Genomic DNA, 6886 nt, shown 5'->3' with positions numbered 1-6886 from the left:
CCTCACCCCTTTCTCACTCCTCTCCTCCCCTCCCCTCACCCCTTTCTCACTCCTCTCCTCCCCTCCCCTCACCCCTTTCTCACTCCTCTCCTCTCCTCCCCTCCCCTCACCCTTTCCTCACTCCTCTCCTCCCCTCCCCTCACCCCTTCCTCCCTCCTCTCCTCCCCTCCCCTCACCCCTTCCTCACTCCTCTCCTCCCCTCCCCTCACCCCTTCCTCACTCCTCCCCCTCCCTTCTCCTCACCCCCCCTCCCTTCCCTTCTCCTCACCCCCCCCTCCCTTCCCCCCTTCTCACTCCTCTTCTCCCCTCCCCTCCCTTCTTCCCCCCCTTCCTCACCCCCCCTCCCATCCCTCCCCTCCCCTCCCCATATCCCCGTCAGTCTCAATCACAACCAACCAGAGTCCGGGTTAGCTCAGGCATGAAACCTCTCAGGCAAATGGCCGAGCTCCGACGCAAACAACCGAGTTCTTTGGGAGAAGCCGATGAGAGGGAGAAGGGGAGGGGGGGAAGAGGGGAGAAGGGGAGGGGGGGAAGAGGGGAGAAGGGGAGGGGGGAAGAGGGGAGAAGGGGAGGGGGGAAGAGGGGAGAAGGGGAGGGGGGGAAGAGGGGAGAAGGGGAGGGGGGGAAGAGGGAAGAAGGGGAGGGGGGGAAGAGGGGAGAAGGGGAGGGGGGGAAGAGGGGAGGAGGGGAGGGGCGGGATAAGGGGAAATGGGGAGGAGGGGGGAGAGGCAAGGGGAAATGGGGAGGAGGGGGGAGAGGCAAGGGGAAATGGGGAGGAGGGGGGAGAGGCAAGGGGAAATGGGGAGGAGGGGGAGAGGCAAGGGGAAATGGGGGGGAGGGGGGAGAGGGAAGGGGAGGAGGAGAGGAAGGAGATGAGGAAAGGAGGAAGGGGGGAGAAGAAGGGAAAGAGGGGAGTAGAAGGGGAAGAGGGAAGGACAAGGGGATTAGGGGGGTAGAGGGGAGGAGGGGAGAAGGGGGAAGAGGAGAGAGAAAAGAGGGCAGAAGGGGAGATAGAGGGGAGGGGAGGGGAGCGGAGGAAATAGGGGAAGGTGGGTAGAGGAGAAGGGAAGAAAATGGGAGAAGGTGGGTAGAGGAGAAGGGAAGAAATGGGGGAAGGGGGAGAGAATGGGGGAGAAAGAAAAAGAAATGGGGATAGAGGAGAGGGGAGGGGAGAAAAGGGATAGTGAGGGGCATGGGGCAAAGGGGGGGAGCGAGGTGGGGAGGGATTGGAGTGGGGAAGAGGGGAAGTGGGGGGGTGGATGGGAAGAAAGGGAAAGGGGGGAAAGAATGGGAAAAGGGAGGGAGGAAGAAAAGGGAGGGAGGGAGGAAGAGCAGGAAGAAAAGGGAGGGAGGAAGGGCAGGAAGAAAAGGGAGGGAGGAAGGGCAGGAAGAAAAGGGAGGGAGGAAGGGCAGGAAGAAAAGGGAGGGAGAAAGGGCAGGAAGAAAAGGGAGGGAGGAAGGGCAGGAAGAAAAGGGAGGGAGGAAGAGCAGGAAGAAAAGGAAGGGAGGAAGGGCAGGAAGAAAAGGGAGGGAGAAAGGGCAGGAAGAAAAGGGAGGGAGGAAGAGCAGGAAGAAAAGGGAGGGAGGAAGAGCAGGAAGAAAAGGGAGGGAGAAAGGGCAGGAAGAAAAGGGAGGGAGGAAGGGCAGGAAGAAAAGGGAGGGAGGAAAGGCAGGAAGAAAAGGGAGGGAGGAAGAGCAGGAAGAAAAGGAAGGGAGGAAGGGCAGGAAGAAAAGGGAGGGAGGAAGGGCAGGAAGAAAAGGGAGGGAGGAAGGGCAGGAAGAAAAGGAAGGGAGAAAGGGCAGGAAGAAAAGGGAGGGAGGAAGAGCAGGAAGAAAAGGGAGGGAGGAAGAGCAGGAAGAAAAGGGAGGGAGGAAGGGCAGGAAGAAAAGGGAGGGAGGAAGGGCAGGAAGAAAAGGAAGGGAGGAAGGGCAGGAAGAAAAGGGAGGGAGGAAGGGCAGGAAGAAAAGGGAGGGAGGAAGGGCAGGAAGAAAAGGGAGGGAGGAAGAGCAGGAAAAAGGAAGGGAGGAAGGGCAGGAAGAAAAGGGAGGGAGAAAGGGCAGGAAGAAAAGGGAGGGAGGAAGAGCAGGAAGAAAAGGGAGGGAGGAAGAGCAGGAAGAAAAGGGAGGGAGGAAGGGCAGGAAGAAAAGGGAGGGAGGAAGAGCAGGAAGAAAAGGGAGGGAGGAAGAGCAGGAAGAAAAGGGAGGGAGGAAGAGCAGGAAGAAAAGGGAGGGAGGAAGAGCAGGAAGAAAAGGAAGGGAGGAAGGGCAGGAAGAAAAGGGAGGGAGGAAGGGCAGGAAGAAAAGGAAGGGAGGAAGGGCAGGAAGAAAAGGGAGGGAGGAAGAGCAGGAAGAAAAGGGAGGGAGGAAGGGCAGGAAGAAAAGGGAGGGAGGAAGGGCAGGAAGAAAAGGAAGGGAGGAAGGGCAGGAAAAAGGGAGGAAGAGTCAAAGGAATGGGGAGAAGTGAAAACCGGGGAGGAAGAAAGCACAAAAGGGAAAGCATAAGGGTAGATAGACACAACGGGGAGAAGGGATGGGAAGAGGAGGGGAGTAGGGAAGAAAGTGGGGAAAAGTGCCCCTCCCCCCCTCACCACTCTTGCCCCACCAGACGTCTAGACTGAAGTGCAGCCACAGTGTCTGTTCTTCCTATTGATCTCCCCTTGTGGTATTTTACCGTGGGGAAATTATGCATGGAGATGGAGGAGCACATGCGAGGTGAGAGAAAGGAAAGGAGGGGGAAAGGGGAGAGAAAGAGAGGAAGGAAGGGAGAAATGAGAGAAAGGAAAGAAGGGAGAAAGGGAAGAGAGAGAGGGGGAAGGGAGAAAGGGAAGAGAGAGAGGGGGAAGGGAGAAAGGGGAGAGAGAGGGGGAAGGGCGAAAGGGGAGAGAGAGAGGGGGAAGGGAGAAAGGGGAGAGAGAGAGGGGGAAGGGAGAAAGGGGAGAGAGAGAGGGGGAAGGGAGAAAGGGGAGAGAGAGAGGGGGAAGGGAGAAAGGGGAGAGAGAGAGGGGGAAGGGAGAAAGGGGAGAGAGAGAGGGGGAAGGGAGAAAGGGGAGAGAGAGGGGGGGAAGGGAGAAAGGAGAGAGAGGGGGGAAGGGAGAAAGGAGAGAGAGGGGGGAAGGGAGAAAGGAGAGAGGGGGGAAGGGAGAAAGGAGAGAGGGGGGAAGGGAGAAAGGAGAGAGGGGAGAAGGGAGAAAGGAGAGAGGGGGGGGAGAGAGAGGGGAAGGGGGAAAGGGGGGAGAGAGAGAGGGGGAAGGGGAGAGAGAAAGAGGGGGAAGGGGGAAAGGGGGGGAGAGAAAGAGGGGGAAGGGGGAAAGGGGGGGATAGAAAGAGAGGGGGGAGGGAGAAAGGGGGGAGAGGGGGGTGAAATGGAAAATTAAGGAAAGGGAGATGGGAAATGGAGGTTAAAGGGAGAAGAGTAAGAAAAGGGGAGAAGGAAGGGGAAGGGGAAAAGGAGGGAAGGGGGATAATGGGAACAGAGAGGGGATAGAGAGATTGGGAGAAACATGGAGAATAGGCAAAGGACGAGGAGGGAGGGAATATTTAGAATATTTGGTTTATTTCAACTGAGGGAACATAATATTCTTGAAGGCTCAGAGAGACAAACAGATAAACAGAAACAGACTGACAGAGGCAGACAGACAGACACGCATACAGATACATAGACAGACACGCAGAGACAGACAGACCGACAAAAAAACAAACGCACAGGCAGACACAGACAAAAAGACAGACAGACATCTCTGGGCTGGGCGGGGGGAAGCAGAAAGAGGGGGAGAGGGAGGGGGAAGAGGGAGGGGGAAGAGGGAGGGGGAAGAGGGAGGGGGGAAGAGGGAGGGGGGAGAGGGAGGGGGGAGAGGGAGGGGGGAGAGGGAGGGGGGGAGAGGGGAAGCCATCTGGAGAGCCATCTTTAAGGTGTGGTTCCAATTTTTTTTTTTTTTTTCCTTCTTTTTTATTTCTTGATGTTCAGCCGCGGGAAAAAAAACTTGTCGAATACATGTCAAAGATTCAGTTGTTTTCTTTAGGACTTTCTCTAGAAGAGGCATCTGTGCGTGCGTGTGTGCGTGCGTGTGTGTGTGCGTGCGTGTGTGCGTGTGTGCGTGCGTGCGTGCGTGCGTGCGTGCGTGTGTGCGTGCGAGAGAGAGGAGAGAGAGAGAGAGAGAGAGAGAGAGAGAGAGAGAGAGAGAGGAGAGAGAGAGAGAGAAAGAGGTGGAATGTCTAGACGTGTCTGTATTTGTGCGTGCGTAGATGCATAATTTGCATACATGTTAACATATCCTTATGCGTTATGATAATAGAATAAAAGCAAAAACTAAATCAAAATATACAATAAATGAAAGAACAAAAAAAACCTCATATACTCAAAAGGAGCAATAATAATGATAAAAATAATTAAAAGTAATATACCCTGAAAAACAAATATGAAATTTATCCCGTTCAATACAACACCCCTTTAAAGGCAGCACCCCCCCCCCCACCTCATCCCCACGCCCCACCCCCCCAGTCGTCTAGCGCGGTTGGGCTTTACATAATGTCATATCCTTGAAATGCAATTTTCATATCATAAAGCGTAGTGTTGTGCTATTTTGTCGAAGATTAAAAAAAAACAAAAAAAAACTTTCAATATCTCAAGACATTTTAATTTTCCATCTGGAGTATCTTGAGAATTTTACAGATGCAGATTTCTGATTTCATAAGCAACATAACTGGCATTCTGCCAGTTACGTAATACCACATTGTGATGCACAAACACACAAACAAGTAAACGTCCACATAAATACATACATGAACGCACACACAAAAACTTACACGCGCACACTAGTACACATACGCGTATGCAAGTACACACACGTGCATACAAGTACACACACGCGCACACAAGTACACACACAAATACATACACGTACCATTCACACACACACCCACACACGCAAGAAGGAAACAAGTCTCATCTCGATTTCAAATACATTCCTGTTTCTTCCCTCCCTCCCTCCCTCCCTCCCTCCCTCCCTCCCTCCCTCCCTCCTTCCCTCCCTCCTTCCCTCCTTCCCTCCCTCCCTCTTCCCCCATCCCTACCTCCTACCGCACCACACCAACCCGTAGAAAGAGAAAAACGAAAAAGAGAAAGAGAAAAAGGGAGAAGGGGAAAAAGGGAAAAAGGGAAGAAAGGGAAAAGAGGAGACAAAGGGAAAGGGAAAATAAAATAAAAATATATACAATTAAAGGAAAAAGAAAACATCAAAACGACTTGCGGTCCGGTATAGACAACCGCCGAAACCACGCCCACCGGGAGACACCCACCGGAGACGCCCACGCTAAAGCAAACGCCAGTTTCAATTCTAAGCGACAGCAAAGCGATGCCTTGAAAACACCTACGTATAGGGAAATTCGACGCAGGAGAGAAAGTGAAGGGAGGAAGGGAGAGGGGGGCAAAGAAGGAAGGGGGGAGGAGAAGGAAGGAGGGTGGAGAAGGAAGGAGGGTGGAGAAGGAAGGAGGGTGGAGAAGGAAGGAGGGTGGAGAAGGAAGGAAGAAGGGAGGAGAGAGGAGAGGGAAGGGAGGAGGAAGAGGGCGGGAAGGACAGAGGCAGAGAAGGAGGGAGGGACAGAGGAAGAGCAAGAAAAGGAAGGAGCAAGCGCAAAGACACAAAAAAAAAAAAAGCAGATCAACTGATCACGTTACCAGATTACCCCCCCAAAAAGAAACTTTTATAAAATAACCAAACAAGAAAACAATCGAACAAACAAACGAATCCCTACGTGCATACACAGCCTCAACTCATCTTGACCCAAAACAAGATTAGTCTGAACCTGAAGTCCGCCAGCCAAGTCCGACACTTCGTTAGCTTGGCCTTATTAAAAGCCCGCGGCGAGACGGGGCCCCAGACGCCGCTCGGGGCCGACGCGGCGACGGGGAGGGGGGGACACCAGAAGAGGGGGAGGAGGGGGGACACCAGAAGAGGGAGAGGAGGAGGAGGAGGAGACAGGAAGGAGGAGGAAGAAGAGGGGGAGGAGAAGAGCGGAGGAGGAGTAGGAAGAAGAGGGGGAGGAGAAGAGAGGAGGAGGAGTAGGAAGAGAGAGGAGGGGGAGGAGAAGAGAGGAGGAGGAGTAGGAAGAAGAGGGGGAGGAGAAGAGAGGAGGAGGAGTAGGAAGAGAGAGGAGGGGGAGGAGAAGAGAGGAGGAGGAGTAGGAAGAGAGAGGAGGGGGAGGAGAAGAGAGGAGGGGGAGGAGAAGAGAGGAGGAGAAGTAGGAAGAGAGAGGAGGAGTAGTAGGAAGAGAGAGGAGGAGGAGTAGGAAGAGAGAGGAGGAGGAGTAGGAAGAGAGAGGAGGAGGAGTAGGAAAAGAGAGGAGGAGGAGGAAGGAGGAGGAAGAGGAAGGAGGAAGAGGAGGAAGGAGGAAGAGGAGGAAGAAGAGGAAGAAGAGGAAGAAGAGGAAGAGGAGGAAGAAAAGGAAGAGGAGGAAGAAAAGAAAGAGGAGGAAGAAAGAGGTTGGAGGAGGAAGAGGAAAGAGGAGGAAGAGGAAAGAGGAGGAAGAGGAAAGAGGAGGAAGAGGTTGGAGGAGGAAGAGGAATGAGGAGGAAGAGGAATGAGGAGGAAGAAAGAGGTTGGAGGAGGAAGAGGAATGAGGAGGAAGAAAGAGGTTGGAGGAGGAAGAGGAAAGAGGAAAGAGGTTGGAGGAGGAAGAGGAAAGAGGTTGGAGGAGGAAGAGGAAAGAGGAAAGAGGTTGGAGGAGGAAGAGGAAAGAGGAAAGAGGTTGGAGGAGGAAGAGGAAAGAGGAAAGAGGTTGGAGGAGGAAGAGGAAAGAGGAAAGAGGTTGGAGGAGGAAGAGGAAAGAGGAAAGAGGTTGGAGGAGGAAGAGGAAAGAGGAGGAAGAGGAAAGAGGAGGAAGAAAGAGG

Source organism: Penaeus chinensis, chromosome 2 (genome assembly GCF_019202785.1).
Source record: "Penaeus chinensis breed Huanghai No. 1 chromosome 2, ASM1920278v2, whole genome shotgun sequence".
Classification (NCBI taxonomy): Eukaryota; Metazoa; Arthropoda; class Malacostraca; order Decapoda; family Penaeidae; genus Penaeus; species Penaeus chinensis.
Note: the sequence above shows the minus strand (reverse complement) of the source record.